The sequence below is a fragment of the Battus philenor genome, unplaced genomic scaffold (assembly GCF_028537555.1).
Source record: "Battus philenor isolate CCGP_79_NKW_IND1 unplaced genomic scaffold, ilBatPhil1.0.hap1 SCAF_6, whole genome shotgun sequence".
In the NCBI taxonomy this organism is placed as follows: domain Eukaryota; kingdom Metazoa; phylum Arthropoda; class Insecta; order Lepidoptera; family Papilionidae; genus Battus; species Battus philenor.
In genome coordinates, this window is record NW_027181726.1 from 13,276,837 (window position 1) to 13,297,276 (window position 20,440).

General features: G+C 34.3%; 1 protein-coding gene and 1 pseudogene across 3 annotated transcripts in view; both read right to left on the reverse strand.

Moving 5' to 3' along the window:
• The window catches only part of LOC137930661 (rho GTPase-activating protein 23-like), a 399,966-nt gene that overhangs the window by 241,610 nt on the left and 137,916 nt on the right, over nucleotides 1–20,440 (reverse strand). The window lies entirely within an intron of this gene.
• On the reverse strand, nucleotides 204–455 carry LOC137930701 (U2 spliceosomal RNA; annotated as a pseudogene).

Sequence of the window (20,440 nt, forward strand, 5' to 3'; positions counted from 1 at the left end):
ATTAACTATTGATAGACAATTTTTGTTATATTATGCAAGAGCAAGCTTTAACAAAATATAGAAGCAGTACTGTCTCGATCCCAATGAGCGAGTCCTCGGCAAGAATTTGTTTAAGTCTTAACTTTTTAAACACGATTTGTAGTTCGTCTTTATATTTTAAGTGTCTATTAAAGCTCACAACATTTAATTTAATGTAAATATTATTTTTGTAGGCCGATCCCGGCGGCGCTACAATACCAGGCAGTCATGTGACGGGCGTGGGGCGAGCCTTGAACATGGCGGTGTTTTAAAAAAATCAGTTCAATATACAGGTCACGCGGTGCATAGCAGTGCAGTATAATTTTCAAATTAAGAATAGGTCGAAGAAGAGTTTGATTTCGCAGTGCGGAAACTTTCAGATATTAAGCGGAAAAGAAAAAATACTACACTTTGATGACAAGAGGCCGAGAAGCGATTAGTTGAGCAATTAAATGAATTTTCCTATTAGCACTGCAGTACCTGACTGCACATCTTTAGGTATAAACCATAAGAAGTGATAACTCGTTATTGGCAATCTGTAAACTAGTTTTTTATGGCCTTCAATATTGGGGTCCTCTCGTTCGCACCTATCTAGGAAGGGACAGGGTCTTTTTAAAATGGTAAATTATTTTTTTACGTTTTTATTTTTATTTTCCTCCTCTCCTTACATTCTTCAAAATTTCTGTCATTCTTCATCTATTTGTCTCTTTGGCTTATTTGTCTCTTTAAACACACCACCTTTCCTTACTTCTCTTCCCCTCCTACAATACTACAGTAAATTACTTCTTTGTATCGCAGTACAATTCTATTAATTGTATTTTTTCTCTCCTTTTATCTATATTATCTATTTATATACTTTTTCAGGTTATATTTTTTTAATTCGTTTCTAGTTCTGTAACATAGTGTTTACTTTTTAAAATATAATTTTTTTCAGTCTTACCCGACCCTTCCTCAGTAAACTAGTTAAAATTAATCAGGTTTTCATAGACGTAAGTTTTCCAAATTTAAAATGAATAAACAAACGTGGTCGCAGTTTTCCTAGAATAGGTATATAACAACATTTACAACGAAGAAGGTGTGAAGTTATAACTAGTCGGAGTGAAACGCATGTATAAAAAGCTGCGTAAATTTTGCCGCTAGAAAGCGCATTGACGAAAGCCGCCGTGTGCTACGCTATCGCATCTGTCCAATACATTTTCTCCACTTCTAAAGCGATAAATTATGCAACCATCGCATAAAATGTATGTCTAACGTGCATCGACATAGCGCGTCGCATATGTTCCATACATTCCCGTGGAATCAATCATAAAGTTCGATTGTTGGAGCTTTCACCGCCCTTATGAGGCGCAGTGACATCACGTCGTACCCTTATAGGGCCGTCGATTTGCCGCGAGTTTCCGCATGGCTGATTTATAGCGCGTTTCACCGGGCCTATTCGCTGATTTTTATGGGCCAATCGCAATAGGTAATATTCAACAGGGAAAATCTTACACCTTATAAGTTATGGTCAGGATACATTCTTGAATCTATATTCAGCATTCCGAATACATTTAAACATTTCCGCAATGTAATTCAAAAAAGATCTATTTAAAAAAAAACCAACAACATATATTTATTAGTAACATACTGTAAGATGTTTAAACAATGGAATAATATCATAACTACGTAATATTTTATAACAATATATATAACTTCAAAATAGGGAGTATTAAATAAAAGCCCCATAAATGATTTAATGGATGCTATTCGATTTTAACAGTGTCGACAGTGTTCTCGAAAGAATTTATAGTTAAAAAAAAATCATTAAAAGTCATGGCGAGTTATTATTGACGCAATTATATGAAAACGCTCTTTATGATAGATAATAAACGGAATCATCACAATAAACGAACTTCAAGCAAAGGTTATAATGATCGTACAATTGATACACGAACACGAAATCTCGAAGAGTTTCGTGCATTCGTAAAGTTCAAACACTAAGCTTGTACCCCTGACATTATAGCGTTCATTTGTTTTAAAAGGTGTTTATTACACTCAAAGAAGTGTTTCATTCAATTGGCCGAAATAAGCGTTATTTCGAAAACGAAATCAATTTGTGATAAAGCTCAACAAAGGTTCGTAACGCCGCGTGTTTAACGAACAAAGGCGAATTTGCGAAACCTACCGCGGCGTAGTTACAAAGGTCAAATGTATAGTGAAACCGAACACAACGATAAATCAGAGGAATTGGGAAACTGTTCCTTAATAACGTATTTAAGCTGAAGTATTTAACAGATCGCCCGTGCGCCGGCGCGATAATGTACACCTCGTACAGAACTACAAACGCCGGGCTTTGGTATCCATCGTGACCTTTGTTTGATTGATACTGTGCCGAGAATTTGTAAATGATAAATATCAAAACGCAGATACGATGTTAACACGACGTTTCAATTTCAGTGAGGCATTTAAGACTAGTACAATAATTTAATCGCAAATCGATATTTAAGCATGCAACGTGGAATTCAACAGGGTTAGTCGTATTAGGTATATTAAATACAATTACACAGATATTTGAATTTAAAATCAAAGTTCCAGAACTGCGCTGGAAAATTTACGAATTTAAAAACGCTTTATATTGATCATATCATTCAATTCTCGGAAATTATGTAAACTAACAGTACAAGTACATTATTGAAAGCTTCGATATGACAATTGCAAAACACCACTTTACACAAATTAAATTTATGCGTATTTTAAGCCTTAAACACGTGTAGTGGTAAATTATACTTTCTCAATAACATACAGTACAAATGATTTCATTTTTATTGGTTATAGGCAAATCATTACATCTTCGTCTCGCCTGATGTTAAGCGGTGAGGAGGTCTACGATGGTACTTTCTTGCCTAGAAGATACTTTTTAACTCTGGACTTGAAGACTCCCAAGAGCTGGCTGGAAACAAATTAAAAGAGGAAACGTACGCTTGCTGCGGATTGAAGGGATTTCGACCTTTATATGGAAGAAAGAAAATAGTTCCCCCATTAATTCAAGTAACTCCGACACAGACTCCAAAATGCTGTCTATCGAACAGCGATAAACTGGCAAATTTATTTTATGTTTGAGCTGAATGAATAACTTCTTCGTCGGTATGAGAATTGCACTGTAATTCATAACAATTGTAATGTTGATAATATATTGGAATAGATAAGATAGAAAAATATGAAGCATCTAGAAAAAAAATGCATTGTGAACAATCCATATGAATTAGCAATACTTGCATTTGAACAATAGGTATTAAACGATGCACGTTTTTGTAATTCGTAGCATTATATCTATACTACATGGTTGTTTTGTGAAATCATAACACTTCTCAGAAGTAGTACAAACAATTTAAAAGTTATCACATAGATCCATGCTGATAATGCACAAGGTAGAAATACAAGGTACAAAAAAATAAAAATAGATTACTTGTATATACTTTTAGTTATATATTTTTATTTGCAAATAAGATATGAGCTTTGGCCCATAATTCCAACTAATTTTTTTAAAGTACGCTGTTTGATTTTTTATACGTGAGAAATAAGTGTATAAATGATTTACATAAACTATATCATCCTTCGGCAAGCGCCTTATTAGGCATATATGAAATAATAGATTTATAACATCATACATGGAATTGAAATTATGGTATAAATTAATATTAAAAATCGATCTAGAAAGGTGAAGCTTTCTACACATTTGTGGTAAAGTGCCTAATATAAAAATCAATTGTATTTAAAACCTATGCCAAAGGATCCCCAAGTAATGTAAAATATTATTAATAAATATTTTATGAAAGTATAAATAATTTAAACCTAAATTGAATAGCTATTGATTTCGAGAAAATCAGAGTGCGCAATAAGCGAAGGCCTAACGTGTAAAAAAAGACCCGTCGAGTTTGTTTATGGTCATTGTCGGTGTGCAAGAGCACAACAATAAAGGCCCTTTTTACTCATTAGCCACCAACAATGGCTGCAATAAATGGTCTGGTTGAACACACGCGGCTCGAGTGCAAATGGCGCATTTAGTTTCTTTTTAGGTTTTGTCAATTTTACTTTTTATTGTACTTTCTACTATGTTTTATATGGAGAACAGTGGTAACTTCGTAGCAAACTGGGACTTATAATGACAGGCTGGAAACACCGTGTGTGTTTGAACAATATGGACAATAAAAACTTGAGAAAAATTCGGACTCAGTGTTTGCTTACACTGAAAATTCGTGAGATATAACGTAAGGTTTTTCAGGAGAAAGCTTGTGTTAGATAATTCGTGTCTGGTTAATACAACACGACACAAATATTTTACATGGTAATCAAACGATATAGCCTTGTGAATTGGCATATGAAATTGCCAGTGGGCAGACCACATAGCACGCAGAACAGATGTCCGCTTGGGCCTTAGGGCTCTAGACTGGAGACCACGGACCTGCAAGCCTAGGGCGGGACGTCCACTTTGATAAGGTCATCGGCAGACTCTTAATGCAGACCAAACCGGTCTTATTTAAAAACCATGAGGAAGGCCTTTGTCCAGTATTAGATGTTCTATGGCCGAAAAGACGAAGATTAAAATGAAAAAGTGTTCAATTTCTATTTATTTCAATATTATACCTTGTATTAAGGGGTTATGATTATAAAGATAGCGAAGCAGCCAGTAGCCAATAAATTGTTTGCAGCGGAATACTCACAATTCGTCTCGGCGCGCGCTCGACAAATCGTCGCGGATCCGCGGCAGGGGATAAATTACGGGATATCGTTCTACTGGGTGACTAACTAATGGGCGCCAACACTCCGCGCGCCCGGGAGCTACGAACTCGACCCACGTACGAAAGTGCTCACTGTATAAATATTTATATATAAAAATTAATAGCCATATCTGTTGCTAAGCACAAAATTTTGAGAACGGCTCGACCGATACATCTATTGTTTTCGTGAAGGCACGTGGAAAGTATGTATGAAAAGAAAAACAATTATTTAATACATATATGATAATAAATATAGAAATAATTATTAAAAATTGTTGAATTTTATTTTATATGGGTAACAATTTCAAACTGAGTTTCTGGTCGACTGTTCTCAGCTCCCAGCAGATCAGCATTCCGAGACGGCGGTAGTTTATTACTAATAATGTTAAAATAATCGCTTATTCAAAAGTGCATGTAAATGCCAACTGAAATAAAGATATCTTAATTTTTTTAATAGATAATGCTAGAATGTTTTTAAAATTCTCAATAAATCTTGGCTTCCTTTTGTTAATTTTTCAAATTCAATTAAGTAATATTTATAAGTAACTAACAAAAATGTTAAAACTACATACCGTGTACAAATTTTTTTTAAGAAGGACTTAAGATTTTTTTCTTAATAATAAATAAGTCGATTTTAGTAATAAGCACCACATAAATAAACAAAATATTATTATTTTTTCTTTCTGCCACTTGGGATTAAAACTTCTCTATGAAGTTGGCCGTTATCAAAAGTTTCCTGGGCAGTTCCTTTTTAGCTATTTACATATCTATCGATATACTATCTATATTAACTAATATTGGACATAAAGCATCTTTATAGATTTCCAATAGATGGAAGCGGCCTGCGTCCAGCGTCTTCCAAGGAGGTTCCGTTCCTCTAGAAACTTAAGGTCCTAGCTGCCATCTGTTACGCGCGCTACGTAGCTAGGTCGCTGCCACTTCAAATTGCCAATCCGCGGGGCTATGTACTTTCGTTCCTCTACAGATCTCCTCATTCCTAATTCGATCTCATAGGGAAATCAGGAGTAAAACCTCTCCATGGCTTGCCGATGAGTAATTTACAGATACGCAAGACATCGTAAATCGATATATTTCAAAAAAGATACGACGGGAGCGCCTAGGAAATTCTTTGTATAACCATATTGCAAAAGTTTAAAAAACAGCCTCCATCTGTAGTTTAACCCCATACAGACGGATATCAAAATTAAATAATGAACATTTTTTCTCTCTTTAATTCTGTTCACTGTTTAACTAGTTAAAAAAGTATCATTATTATTAATAAAATGCGTAATTATATTTGTTAAAGAAATTTATGATAGTATCAGTTTTGTAAATATGAGCATTTACTTTGCGCTACCGCATCCACAGTCGTAACCTGTCGTTCGCGATGTACACAATCGGCTTATTGTTTCACGCCTCCGTGTAAGGCGGTCTCTAATGCGACAGTTATTAATACTAAGTGTGCGTACAGTCGCCGTCCGACGACCGGTGGACTCGGGTTAATATCCTGCTTACATGTTACTATATCGCCCGATTTTCATTTTGTGCTTAATGATAACTTTTTCTTAAGTTTTACTACAATGTATTACATTTATACATTAAAAAAATTAAAATTAAATAAATATGTTAAATGGTTTTAAACCTGAATATCGTTCGAACACTAATTGTAATTACATTTATGTCTTTTATTCCTTCATTCACGTCAGCCTATAGACGCCCTCTGTAAGGCATAGACTTCCCCCAAAGATCGCCACAATGACTTGTCTTGCATCCAGCGATAACCCGCAACCTTAACTATGTCGCCAGTCCATCTACTTAACGATGTAAGCTACAGAGAAATTGTTTAAAATACACTTTCCAAAAATAATAAACGTTCATTTCACTTAAAAAATAACATCGAAAATTTCGCCGCAAACGTAATGTGTGTGTTTTTATTGAAGTTTTATTTAATTACACGAAGCCTTGAACGCGTTGAAATAGTTGTAACAAGTGATTTTACAGTGTTGCGATGCGAGATAGTTGCCAGCACAATGGGCTGGTTAGACAACAATAGATTCGAAAAATTGTATCACGTAATAAATTACGCGGCAACGCGAAACTATCTGCCGGCTAACAACTCGATACAAAGAATAAATATTAAACCGTTATTGATACAGCAGGTTCATTGTCTGAGAGCCTAGAAGTCCGAAGCCTTTGCATTACATAATTTTACATATTATAATTTGTTTTTTTTTATTTTCAACAACTTAAATTATTTTTTTTATAGTTTGCTATATTATGTTTCACTATCATTGGAACACCGCACTGCGTGTAGGCCCACTTCAACAATTTTTTTTTAAATTCCTTATTCATCACCTTCCTTCTCCATTCCTATACCGTTATTGTTACTATATCGCTTAAGTTGTGCTTAACCTAATATATCTATTTTGTACCAAAAATATTAGTCTTTTATATCTTTATACTGTTTCGGATCTGACATGAAGGTTTGATTTTATGATTTTTTTTTCTTTGTCGATTTAACTGGAGGTTTATGGTTTCATGAAATTATAAAAGACTTAAAATATGAACTAAGACATATTTTTAGTTATTCGTATTTTAAAGAAAGAAAATATTATATCTAAGTAAATTTGGCGAGATTCTAATTAGCAATCGTAAATGATATTTCTTTGGATCAGATGAAACTAAACGAATTGAAAGCCGACTTATACACTTTAAAAAAAATCGGCTACCTGATACGAAGTTTTCAAATTAAGAATTTTAATTGAGTTCTAAATAAGAAATTCCATTTTAGTTACGTTCATGAGCGGTGTATCAGAGCGATAATATGCTAAATTAAATACGTTTTAAAATTTTTTAATGTTGAGATATAATTCGTTTCGCAATAAATTACGTCAAGTTTAATATACATTGACTTAACCAGTCTGACCACACATGAAGATTTAATAAAATTAAAATTTTTTTGCGATTCTTTACAGGCCCTATGCATTAATTTGATGGCAAGACTTCCCTTAACCATTGCACTGTTTCTTTTTATGAACAAATGCCTATTTGCCAGCTGGCATTTACATCTACACCGAGTTTGCTGCTCAATCTAAGCCTCATTGCTGGAACTAAGTTCGAATGTTCTCTCTACATCTCGTTCTCGAGCCAATAGTTTAATTATTTGAATGCATTGGGAGGTCGCCAAACTTTCATGCTACTAATATTAGTTTATAAAAACATACTGCAATATTGCACCACGCATAAGAGTTTTGATATATAGTATGGTTGCACTTTGTGAACGCTTTTCATTAGGCCATATATTTCTGCCATTTAAAAATTATAATACTTTCAAAAGAAAGTTATGAAATATTTGCAGAATTATACAGGTGGCCAGTGATATAATTATGTATAACCCAGAGAGAACAGCAAAACGCAAAGCGATCTCGCGTCATTATAGCACAGGATAAGGATACCGGGGGAGCTTCAGCTTCAACCGTCTCGGTGATTGTCCGATTTTGAGAGAGCTTATCCAGAAGATTTCCTCCCGTAACCAAATAAAGGTAGTTGTCTATATCACACGGTACTGAAGTTCCGGATGGACCACAACACCTTGAATTATGAGATTTGTAAGTATAAAACAATTTGCTTTTATCTGGCGGTGTATGATAATCCTTAGTCGTCCAAGTTTTAACTTGTCCATCTATTGTAAAACTAGTATTTCATAGTACTTAGGCTATATATGCGACGTAAAAATATTAAAAATCTTGACATGATCGTGCGTTGATAAATCGCCGGCTGTCGGCGGCGTTAATTACAGACTTGCATGGCTGGTCGTTGCGGAGTCGTTATGCCGCCTCCGTTATTGACGGGTGTTTCTTATTCCGGGTGGTTCTTTACTGTTATTATTGTTCAATAATCCTAAATTTCTGCCAAAAACTTTATTAACACTAAATTTTAATAAGGAGGTCGAAGGTGTTATAAGCCTTATTTTGTTATTTGACTTTGTAAACAAATTGTACTTGATAGTAGATAACGAAAAAACTACAAACGTTTATGTAAATATAAATAAGTAAATGCTGTCAGAGTTGTACAAATGCATAGCATAAACACTATCAAAGTAATACAGCACAATTTACAACACCAACATCTGCTTGCAGAAGATATTGTTTCAACAGTTAACAATATCCAATCCGATACTTAAAACAGTAGCTGCCCGAATTGAGTAGACCAAGCGAGCCTCCGAATTTTGCTATAATAAATGAGGTTCAGGATATACGCCATCTGAACTATACTTCCTTAAGCCCGCAGAAATGTGAATACCAATAGGCAAAAGAAAACATCTGCCACAGAAAAAAATAATAATATCGTCGCAGGTTGAAATTTCTTAACATTAATACTCATGTTGTTAATAAGTGTAACATTAAGGGATGTTTATAAAATTTTTCTCAAAAAATTAATAAAATAATCTCAACTTAATTTCTATCCAAGCATGGAGTTAACCAAGCGAAGCTAATTCGAACAGCGTCCCACACGCGGTAACATTTGAAAGCCTCCTTCGACGATTAACGTAACTAAATTGCTTGTAAAAGGCATCTCCACTCGGGCTACATATAATGCGGAAACAAAATGATCAAGTGAAAGGTTATCAAAAGTTAAATTAACATTTTCCCTTTCACTCTTGCTTAACAAGGACATAGGATATATAGTAAAACAGAATATATCCATTTCGAATGACAAATCTATAAAATCTATAGTAAAATATAAACAAATCTTAAAATTTAAAAGCAAACTATGTTACCACGTTTTTGCTACGTAAATTATTGTCTTTATGGCAATACTTTTGTGGCAAACATTTGAATGGTTTTTATTGACGTCGATTATATACCAATCATAAGTTATTTCATCGATTCCACAGGCGAAATTTGTTACGAAACTAATGGAAGGCGAAATTAAATTTCTCGCTTCACACCACAGATATCAATAGAAATATTAGCTATTAAGTCTATTCACACGTACATCTAATGACACGTTTTATGATATTGTTTGTAGTATTCGGATAGGGTAATTTCTTTCAAAATTACAGATAAATTATCCAATGGTAATAGATGATGTTTGTAAAAATCGTAACGGTGTAGAGTTCGTACGTATGAGATCACGTTCCTTCATTGCCTCAAGTCTACGACCAATATGGGCCATATTAGGGTTGTAAGTCAGTGAAATATGCTCTCTCACTTCAGGCCTCATTGGTTCACAGTCAAGCTCACAGTCGTCTAACAAGCCATGGAACACGGAATTAAAGTTGACAGGTCACATAGAGTGCAGAAAGCCGCTTGGGTCTTAATATTATGTATTCGATACAACGGAACAATCATAGCGTAAAATGTCTAACCACAAGATGAACAGGCGACTTTGTTAAGATAGTTCTATATAAGATTTACGAAGGAGGCCTGTGTCTAGCAAAAAAGTTTTACTACTAAAGTAATGATAAGACCAGCTTCAGATTAACGATTAAACTGCAGTAACGGTCAGGGCAGTGCTTCCAGTGTGAATGGGACTTTAAACGCAATATGAGCCATTGCGGCGCACGAGATATCGAATGAACGATTAAAATTGATTGTCTAGCATTTGGCCGGACACGCCGTAACAAGTTGACAGCGCCGTTTGCATTGCACGGCTCTAAGGACGTAAATATTTGTATTAGAAATTACCTTTCCCCATTTATTTATTGAGAATGTCGGGCATTAATCATCGGTGATTGCTTTAGTGAACCAGAAGCTGGACTCGATCTGCTGTATATATTTTACATCGAGGTTAATTATGAATTGGACACCTTTGATGTACTGTCGAATTATTTATATGGAATACATTAGTCATTCGTAAAATCAGGAATAATAAGTGGTTCTCCTTATATGATTTGAAATAAATATTTAGTGCTGTTTCATTTTCTATTTATAGGTTTGTATTATAGAATAGCACATCGATGACGCACGATGACGTCTTGCACTGCCCGCGACCTTGACTATGTTGCTGGTCTACCTAGTGGAGCAATAGAAAAAAATGTTTAACAAAAACCTTAAGATTATTCGGAGCTTAAATTAAAAATTGTTATTAATTAAATATATTAAGCCAATGTTAAATTTAACAAAATTATATTCAGACTGCAGTTCTTCAAGTAGACCAGTTAGGCAAATTCAAAATGAGCGCGGCTACAAAACGTCGCGCTACGCCTCCGCAGTGTTATCCTCTTAATCGAAAGTCGTAAACAATCGATAATCATACGTTGACCCGAGATAAGTGGGCGTAGAACAATACCGCATCGATTCTCAGATATGAAAGCGATTTATCGTTTGACAGATAGCTTCTAAAGCCCGACATGATGTTTCGACGTTGAAAAAAAGCCGAACAAAGGGAGTGAAAGTGCATTAGCGGAATAAACGCCGCGAGCAAAAGGGCACGACAATCATCCTTCAGTAGTGATGGGTAGCACGATCTCTGTCAAGGTTTTATATTTGACGTATTCTTTGCAACGAGCCAATATAAAGGTGATTTATGGTCGATAATATCTTAAGTGTGTTCAAGTCGGTGCATGCATTCTCAATCGCAGCGAAGAGCACTGCCTCGTTTTCGTGTAGCGCACAAGTAAATTTTACTAGCGCATTTACAACGCACTCGGTTATATATATATAACCTGGTGATATTATAAAAAGTACATCTATCGCTTAAAGTAATTTTGCCCGACTAATTTTGCGAGTAAAGGTGTTTAGATAGCTAATGATGTTAATAATAGAATTTAAATAATCACATTACTACGCTGTTACACTTATATAAAACTAATGTTTTAGTTCTATTGACTAAAGGAAAAAGCAACATAAAAAGTAAAGTTTGACCACTTTAGGGAAAAAAATATTGAAAATTTTCTTAGATATCTAATTCCTAAATATTTTATGGTTAAAATTTGTATATTAAAAAATATAATTATTTGGTATTTTAGGTATCTTTTAATTAGTTAAATTTTTTAATTAAAAAATTACTGGAACGTAATGCATTGGTTATATCCTGAGGAAATATTATTTTAATTTGCAGATTTATTTCAATCACACTTTGTATTGTTTAATCATAATTTACAAACTTTAGTTATTACAAATAAAATAAAACTATGTTAAGAACAAATTAAAGTTCGTATACGTTATATGTTACATAAAAACTAACAATTTCTTTTTATATTTACAAATAATGTTTGTAAAAATTTGTAAGAAAGAGCGTTACATATGTTCCGTAACAATTACGATCACATCACTACATATAAAAACATTCAGTATATGCATTAAGTAAGAACAAAGAGAATAGACGTTACCTTTGATACAATTGGCGAAAGTAAAAGTTGTATTAATAAATGGATCTCAATGCAAATTATTGTAGCACAAAAATACCTTAATATTTAAGAACTATGGTTTAAGAGCACACTTTTAGTAATATAACGTCAATTATTACAAATAGTGACGGGAAAATTGTGAAGGATTAGGAATAATTTGTAACTTAACCATGTGTTAGATGATAGGAAATTAACCTCTTATTATAATAGATATGTAAAAAAATATATATAATAGGTAACAAAATATGAGAGCATAAACAAATTTAAAGGAAGTTGAGAAAAAGCAAAATTTAAATACTATTATAGCGCTATCGATACTGCTCTGCCGCGCCTTAGGTATGCGCGCGGCGAGACGGGGGGAATATTGGCTGGTTCATTCAACGCACGCGGCAGCAGCGCTCATGCCGTTTTTTCCTCAACCACCACCTCGCCGAGATTTCTTATGACCCGGTACAGCAGTTTTAATAAGACCATAACTAATAAGCAGTTTACTCATGCTTCACTTAATTAACACAAAAGTTTACTATGAAATACTTAACGCATTTCAAGTTATTTTGTAATGAGACATGAATGTTAAAATATTGAGCTTAATTGATACTTTAAGTTAGCAAATTAGAGTTGTTGAAAAAATCGTAAAGATTAATTTTGTTTTGAAATTAAATATTTCGGTAAGTAATATAAATTGATAGTAATAATTAGAGTTTAAGGAAAATTTGCATCAAATAAATATAGCGTGATTGCAGCGTTTCCCATAATTGAAAATTACTCAGGGCGTAATAGAACCGGTAGCAAATGTCATTATTAAAAGCATTCAGTGTCTCCGAACACGCACTAGGCGGTATAGCTGCAGAGCGGTTCCACAGTGAAACGTTATACAAGTGAATATCTACAAACAGACAAGCCGGTAAGTGCACGAACTGTAATACGAGATCGGCGATCAGATCGCGGAAGGCTCGGCGCTTCTCGTGGCCGACACACATAACATGAAAGTCCAGTGCGCGTAGGCGTCCGCCAAAAGACTATAAATTGACGACTAATAGTTATATCCAGGGGTGCCACGGGCAAATTTTCATAAATCATCTCTATGAATATTGAATTTGTTCGAAATTGATGATGTTAAGTGATTATAAATGTAACCACCTAGATTTAATTTTATTGAAGTGCTTAATGATTTATATCATGTCAACTGTTGAACAATGGCCATATTCTGATTCTTCTCGCTTTATATACAGAATTACTTACTATTAAAAAAATATTAAGTAAATAATATAGTGATTTTTAAGACGTATACAGGACGACTGGTGATAGTCGTAAAAGTAAAAATTGGTGAAAGTATATAATGTCAAGTAATGTACACACTATGAAGAAACCAATCGTTTTAGAAATAAACAACATAAAGATAATACATTAAGAAGCATTTTCAATTATTTTTTTACTATCTGTCCTTGTACTGCTCCAAGTTACTAAACTGTCGCATTACGATAGAAAGTACATAATTTAACATATTTCACAGTGATAACTTTAAAGTGATTGGGAATATATGTAAAAGTTTTATTGACATATGAACAATACACTAACTTCCTTCTAAGCGTTTTGATATGTGTATAATCAATTACTCTAAATATAGAACTGTTTAATGTTAGAAACTAAAGATGATGATGTAAAAAATGACAATTTGATTATCATAGCATTTAACGCTGGGTCAGCGTGGTAATTAAAGATTTTATCCTCATATTGAGGTTGAGTCCTCAGACTTATACTACAAAGCTCGTATCAAATATCTAAGTATATAAGGAAATTACCTGACTTTCTTCGAGAACTTGTAAAACCCTACGTAGACGGACGTATTGGATGCGCGAGCGCATTAGAGCACCGCGCGTCACAGTGAGCCTGAGTTAGCTGGCATTACGAGTATTAGGAAACACCGACCGGCAAATTGCCGGGTAAAACGATATACATAAGCCGCTTGCCGCCGTCCCGACGCGTCTAACATCGAAACCTTTTCCAAATGTCCCGTTTCTGTCGGTTCTAATACAACGAATTGCGTATTAGGGGATAGGTTTACACCGCTAAGAGCGCAACCAAATGTTTTGTTACCATTCGCGGGCTTTGTTTATATCGAGCGATACAAGAACTCTTAACACATGATTTTTTTGTAAGAAATATCAAGAATTCATAAATTTTATAAGACCTGCGGTTTAATTGGTCAAAACCCCAATGATAAATGACAACTTCATAAAATTGGAATACGGCGAATCTTAGGTAAGAATGAGAGAAATAGATGCCAATGAGTAGTACAATTATGAACAGTTAGAAGTTTCTATATAGAAGACGTCACGATTTTACGAGCTAGTAAAATCTTTTAACGCCTATGTATTATTATAAGACGTCAACGATTCATGGTAGCCATTAGCTTCCGCCGAATTATCGATGAAATGTAATAAAGTGTGCTATAAAATCTAAAGTCAACGTCCGATAGCTTTGTACGAATCGATAAAAGAGCCGATGTCTCGGCACGTCAAGTCGCCGGCGTCCTCATTTGTCCCGTGTTAATACGCTAATACGGAGGTCCAGTCACGAACGGGCACGCGCTGTGCCGGCCAGTGTGTTACTTGTTCCTTTACGATACATTTTGACACACTAGTTTACTTGACAGGAACAACCAATTACTCTAATGTTGTCTTATCTATCTCAGAAGATTTAAAACATGAGGATAAGCAATATACGCAATAGTGTCGTCAATATTTTTCTTTAAGCTAGTTTTTAATCAAACTTTTACCACTTTTTTTCTATTGACATTTAGCGAATTTTCTTAATAATTTTTTTGTATAGGCGGACTAGACTTTGGGCATTTTCTACAAATCAACCATAGTCGGTGCACAGATAGTGGGCAGCTGATCAAATATTATAAAAAAGTTAATTGGTTATACAAACATATGGTATTTATATAAATACTATAATTATTATAACTACATAGTTACTTATAAACATACACTTAAATAAGAGGATGTAATATATAAAAACAGAATGTACTGATATATATACATAATTTATATACACAGTATATTCTTAGATAGTTATGGCTATTATTAACGTCCGTACCTTTTATGGACAGAACACATTTTTAAAAGAGTGCAGTTGTATTATACAATAGCTTACCTAAGGAAGTGACGGAATGTAATAATATTGTAATAAAAAAAAGAACTAAAAAACATAGAATTCAAAATATGAGATAAAATTAATATAATGAACAATGATTTATCTCACTGTAAGCAAACTTAACATAAGTTTTACGGGTATAAACATTTTAAACCATATTTATGTATTTGGTTCGTTTATTTAGAAGAGAATTTGGAAACTATATGCTGACTTAAAACGATATCTCTGGAAACAGAAAGCTTAGAAGCTTATATTCCGGTCGGAACATTCCTTTCGCCGAGTAGAGAATTTTTTTAATCAGTCTTGTTCATCTTGAGCATGAATGCCAATTTAGATTGGCTTGGCCAGACTGCATTTAAACTGAACTGGATTAAAACTGAAGGACCCCAAGTTAAGGGAAGGATTTACCTTATACCTATATGATTTTAAAGAATACCGCAAGGTTAGTTGGAGGGCGGCCATTAATTTCGCAAAACAGGCGAAGGACAGTTAGTCTTGTATAAATATTTACATTTTTAACTTTAATCATGCGGAGATTGTAAAGACGTCTTGCAAAGTTTTAAAATAATTCATGAGCATTTTCTTTTCCGATTTATATTGCCACACCGAGCTCTGTATTAATAATAAACAATTAGAGGCAGACATTTAATACCGATTCCGTTTTTATCGATAAATCGATCAATATTAGAGCGATAGCGGTGACTCACTGCGATAAAACGTTCCTGAGCTGTCGGCATAAGCGGCATGACTACAATGCACCATTCTTTAGGTAATAGCTTAATCGGGTTTAAAGTAGAAAGTAGACTAAAGCTTCGACCCGCCTTACTAACACTTTTATGCAATGAATTCATTTCGCATCGGTCACTTTTTGTAGTTGCGTAACCGACATGCAACCGACAACGCATTGCTCTCCAGTGCAAAAGATAATAAATAATTGTCCCGTTCCGATATGTAAACCTTAATTTTGTCCGACCGTATCAAACACTTCGACAGATTAATTATCGAATGCGGCTTAAAGTGCGAAGTAAGTAGATACCAGAGTTTATTTATAGTGTGCTATTTAATTTTAACTCTTCATCCAACGGTGCAATGTTCATTTTAGTAAGGCAAATAATTTTTAATTACTTATCACGGATCATTAAGTGTTGTTTCTGGTCTATCAAAGAAACAAGCATCGGGAAGTACGACCGAGAAATATCGTAACCAACTGATTTTTTAATTCATCTGTGAAACGTTATTGTAAAATAGTTACGTCATTAAAGTTTTGTTACAATGTAACGAAATTATTTAGAATCGTTTCAGAAAAAATTATTCGAGCTATTCGATTAACATGTATTTCTAATTAAAATTAAGTAAATACACTTACTTAATTATCAAAAAAAAACACATGCTCTACAATTAATTTTATTTATACACTTAAACCTTTTTTATGAGCTATACTCAGATAGAGCAGTGGTAGCCTAGCAAAGAGGACTAAGGTTGGCGATCGTAGATCGTCGGATCTATTCCCGGAATACAATGTAATGTAATTCACACTTTGAGCATTATGTATATATAAATATGTATTATATATTGATCACTGCTCAAACAAGTTTCTAGAGGATAGATAGCACCGTTCTCTGAGTATTATAACAGCAAGCTGCGATCAGCAGCCCGCCTGCTCATAGATATCTTTGAAGGAGGCCTGTGCCTTGCAGTGGGTGTCTATGGGCTAAAACGACGAACGAAGACGACATGGAAAGGCTAATTCAAACCTTCAGCTAATAGCGAATAATTTATTTATTTATTTATTTAACAGTTTATTGTACACAATAAAAACACTAAAGTAACAATACAAATATAACTGACACAACAGGCAATACTTATTTCTAACCAGAAATTTCTTCCAGTAGGCCTACGGAAGGAGATTCATAAAAAGTAAGGCAGACACAACGTGCACAATAATTAAATTGAAATATTTACAATAGATACGACTTTTGACCATAATTACATACTTAACATGAACATAAATGTATACTTACATATTATATACTTACATAAATAAGCATAATAAATAATATATATACATAATATAAGCATAAATACATATATAATATATATAACTAAGAATATTATATATACTAGACAACTAGCGATAAATAGTGCTCTTTGACTCGCTTTTTAAATACAGGTAATGATGGACAATCACGTACTTCGTAGGGGAGAGCGTTCCATAATCTTGCAGCATGGACAGTGAAGGAATAGGAAAAGAAATCAGAGTGATGGGTGGGGATGGCCAGTGACGTCCTTACGTTCGAACGACAAGGTTTGTCCTGGGCCCGGGAGAAGTGGAAGAGGTTACGGAGATAAGAAGGAGCAGAGGGATTGTATAGGATGTTATAGAGAGTAGAAAGAACATGAGCGTTCCTGCGGTGACGAATTGGAAGCCACTTGAGTTGCGATCGGAACTGGGAAATATGATCGTACTTACGTAAACCGAAAATAAATCTAATACATAATCACAAAATAGACAATTTATTACGTGTATGTTTACTCACCTAATTGCGTATATTTTGCTTTTTTATTCCAGTTCTGTTATTGCGTAACATAGTTAATGGTATGTTCAGTGTTCACTTAATAATCACGACTACAACCAGGTACTCATTTTTTGTCACCTCATGGGGTTTTGCGATTGTGATGAATGAACAGTTTTCCTCCTTTTTTTTAGTCGTAGACATGCACTTGTCTACCTTCGTCAGTTCCGAGTATGTTTCTTTATTGAACTAAAGCAATTAATTTTAAGTTGGGATTTTTTTTAAATACTATGTTACTTAACTGAAATCATTCATCATTGTTTATCGTCTGACATCTTAGAAATACAGTATTTTTTTTACTTTTAATCATTTTACGCCCTGTCGAAGCAATTGATTTAAAGAAAATCTATAATTGTAGAATAAGTTATTTAAAAAAAATCTGCGTTCATCAAAATTATAAATTATGTATTTATATTTAAGGTAATCTCTCTTCATGTGTTATAGCTCTGAGATGCTTGTATAATACGCGCATCAATCGCTGTTAGATGAAGACGGGGTACAATTTCAATTTGCTAGTTCGTCCGCTCGAAGGTAGTGGGGTAGGTCCGGCGGTGCTTTCTACGCACACGCGTGGGCGCATTGGGTGCGACGCATTAATTAAAGCAAGTGCACACAAACGCATCGGCGCGAATCGGTGAAACTAGCGCACTATCGCGGGCCGATACGAATAAATATGAAAACGTGTGAGAGCCCCGCGGTGCGGCAACTGGACCCTTATCGAATAGATATTGCACATAAAACATCGGTAAATACGAGGCACGGTTTATTACTCTGGTTGCCACTTAAAATAATAGATCAAATACATAACAAGTACGGAAATTTGCAAATGTATAAAATTAATATATTTCTATATTTCTCGGCAAATTTGTTAGGTACTTATTCACATTAATATCCTCTATGGACACTGCCTATAACAAGACTAAACACGTTCTCATTTACGTCAGCTCTTGTTGAAAACTTTTCTTAGAAAATTTGACACAATCGACTATTTTTTTTTTAATTCTATTAGATCCATTCCTTTTTACACACAATTTAAGACAGCTTAAAAATGAAATGTGTGTAGAAATCTGAGTCCTTACACTAAATTGTAATTAGTTTGTCGATCTATATTTTGCTTCATTCACCGTTAAAATAAGTAAACAAGCCTTGTTTTTTTTTTAATAAATAGTGATAGTTTGAGTAAATCCATAAACATTTAACATAAACATACAAATATTATTATTAAAGGTTATAATATGAAATAATATTCTCTAATAAGGTTCTCGAGTGGCGACCGTGAGGCGTTAGACGCGGCGTGAGTATGCTCAACCCCCCCCCCCACCCCCCCTACAAGGTGGATCAACTAAGTCGGAAGTCCCAGGACACGGGCAGCACAAGACCGGTCATTGTCTCGAGCTTTTGAGGATGATGATGTTTTAATATTATTTCTTATGGATCCAGACCAGAGTGTTAAAACTCAATACTTTAACCCGCTTTGTCACTCTAAATGCCCATGGTTAAGATTCATAACTTTAATAATTTCACTTGTTGCAACTTCCTTCAAGCAATGAACAACTTATGTCTATCTCAAGTTTCAGACGCAAAAAACTTCTACCGCATGTCGCTAACAATCACTATATTAATATTTTTCTTTTGAGAATCCAAAGTTTAAAGTAAATTCAATACGCATGGAAAACGGACCAGTCTCTATTTATCGCGTAATGGTTTGATGAAGAGCGTGCACGGTGTGGCTACACCCTAACGTCGCTTATTCGCGGCGCAGCCGGTCACCTGACAGTTCTCAATGGTTTTATTAGACTGGTTTTGAACTGGTTATCGCAGCCATATCTCTCTTTCGTTTTAGATAACATATCGATAGAAATGTAATTTCGCCGACTTACTCGTGAATTGTATGAACATAATTTTAATTCGCATATAAATTTAATAAAGCGTAAGTCTATAACAAGCTTTGGGATTAGATGACATACATTTATGAAATGCTACTTATGACAACTAAAAGTTATATTTAGAAACCAAAACATAATCTCGACTGGATTATCTCAAACAACATAAGAACAACATTATTAATATCGGTAAAATTATGTTTAAGTAATTTTATTTACGTGCTTAAGTGAGAGTATTAATACAGAATATCAAAAATATTGACAATTATTTTGTATCAAAAACATTCATAATTCATTGAAAACTTTTAAAACAAACATTTATATATTCATTGGACGAGACCTTGCGTTCTCACCTTATAAAAGATAGTTCAATTTGTAGGAACCCAATAATTTCCTCTTCCACGCCGCTTCCTCAATAATCGTCTTGATGCGTAATTTTATTGAGTGATCATTGCACATAAAATGTTATTGAAATGGCGCATATAAAATTAAGATAGCCGACAACTCCGTTTTTGTCTTAACGTCGTTCTACTTAACCTCACTTGACTTCATTTATAGCCGGCCGATCCGTCGATCGGTAATAAAATAATAACGAGCACTGCTTTCCCCACTTGGCTTTAAAATGTAGCTTATCGTATTTATAATTTCGAACGTTTGACCTTTCGTCTACGTTCGGGTTATATGGAACCTTTCACG